General features: G+C 35.2%; 1 pseudogene; it reads right to left on the bottom strand.

Annotated features, from left to right (window-relative positions):
* Positions 1-533: 533 nt before the first annotated feature.
* Positions 534-688, bottom strand: LOC114841521 (annotated as a pseudogene).
* Positions 689-1,968: the final 1,280 nt, after the last annotated feature.

Below are 1,968 nucleotides of genomic sequence, written 5' to 3'. Positions count from 1 at the left end.
ATTTAAACTAAAATATATTATAGCTCAGGGACNTGGTAGTCTCACCTACTCTGAGCTCGTCCAATGGAACAAAAAATTGTTAAAAGTTATTGTTTATAATAATATTATATATGCCTGAGAGACATCCGTGTTAAAACATACAAAAATATTGATGAGAATTATAATGAGACAATCACAATCGTCTGTCCTCTTTATTTAAAATAAAATATATTATAGCTCAGGGACTCGACGACGATCGGCCACAAAATAAATTGTGCGCTCTCATCAAATTTTGTAAAAGCTGTTAAAACAACCGACAATGGGCAGTAAATAAACAAACTTTTATGAAAAACAAAAATGATAAATCGACATTTTTCATTTTTCAATGTAATTAAAAATGACGTTTCAAAAATTTGAATTTCTTCAAATCTTATCTACGAACATTCAACTTTATGTATAAGTATATATACGCTAGTCCAAATTGTATATATGTTGTAAGTGGAATATTATCAAAACAACAAGAACCAATTGTAAGCAGTTTTTTATACAGTAAACGACTCTTAGCCAGGCGTGGTCCGGGAATTGGATCCGTGGACCGCAATGTACGTTCGAAATATCGATGTTCATGTGTCCTGCAGTTCACGAGTTGACGCACAATTAGCTGCGTTGTTCATCGACCCACGAGCCAAATTATCCACCGTTCAGGGTAATCATATAAAAAAATTTTTTGTTTGGTAAATTCATTGAATACAAAAATATTCAATCCAATCTCGCAATCTTGCTTAAGGGGCAACATACAGCTAGAGGGCACCCAGAAAGGGTTATTTTCATAATTTTTTTTAAATGTAATTTATTTATTAACATTGAAAATATTGATTGTTTTGGGAACAGCATATCTTATAGAATATTGACAAAAAAAATCGAAATATTCCAAGCCATTTGCACGTTGGAGTGTCTTGAATAGAATCAGTCATTTGCCAATAGCGTCTGCCGTGCCATCATAATTTGTTCATTAATTTTTCCTGGAACAAAATTATCATTCATAACTTATAAAGGCTACAATATTGATTGAACTTGTGACGCATGCGTAAAAAATATCAACAATTTTCATGAGAGATATGAGTTTTTAAATTTTCCCGAGCGTTTGAAGACTATAATTTCAACCCTTTTTCGCCATTATTTGAAAAAAAAAACAACACAGTGAAAAAAAATGCGCTACATACAAGAGAATGATACAAAATTGCCCAGTGCAAAATTTCAGCAAAATCGGTTGAATGATATCCGAGAAATCATTGGTACCATTTTGGAAAATTCAGTTTTAGAGAAACGACGTGCAAAGTTTTGCCACTGTGCGTCACGCAGAGGCGAAAGAGCATTAGCCTTGAGGATTACCGGTCGGGCCCTTTTGAAAGATTTAAATATTATTACAGGTGAAAAAGGTACATCACAATACTCACAGATAGAACGGTGTACGGCCCGGGAATAGATCTTCATCTATTCCCGGGCCGTAAAAATCGTCTTTTTGCCTTGGGTTTTTCCTTTGAGTGCGTGTTTCTTTTGATGCATTTTCTGCTGCGCGTTCAGCCGACCTACGCCGCCTGTCATTCTTCATCGAAGCCCAATTATACGCATTTATTCCAGCCAAAAATCCATTTCCTGCATTATTCTTAATAAAGATCCAGTGCCTTCATTAAATACACAAGTTGCAATATACGCGGCAATTTCGACTGAAGCTTTTCCACCGTTTATCTCTTTAGGAGAAATCTTTCATATCAAATTGTGGAGACTTTCATTATTATTCTGCGTATATCCTCCTACACAACGTTCCAATAGAATATCGTCGCTCAGATCTACGTATATCGATTTAATTGCTCCCAAAACATCGATGGGAAGAGACATATAGTCATGTGAATAGATATCCAAATTGTTCTTCGCATTTGCTACTTGCCGAGTGCACCATGAGTCGGGACCTTTTGGGCAATTTTCATA

Source organism: Diachasma alloeum, unplaced genomic scaffold (genome assembly GCF_001412515.2).
Source record: "Diachasma alloeum isolate Michigan unplaced genomic scaffold, Dall2.0 Dall_scaffold_00650, whole genome shotgun sequence".
Classification (NCBI taxonomy): Eukaryota; Metazoa; Arthropoda; class Insecta; order Hymenoptera; family Braconidae; genus Diachasma; species Diachasma alloeum.
The sequence above is the reverse complement of the archived record's forward strand: the minus strand, read 5'-3'. Positions and strand labels throughout refer to the sequence as shown.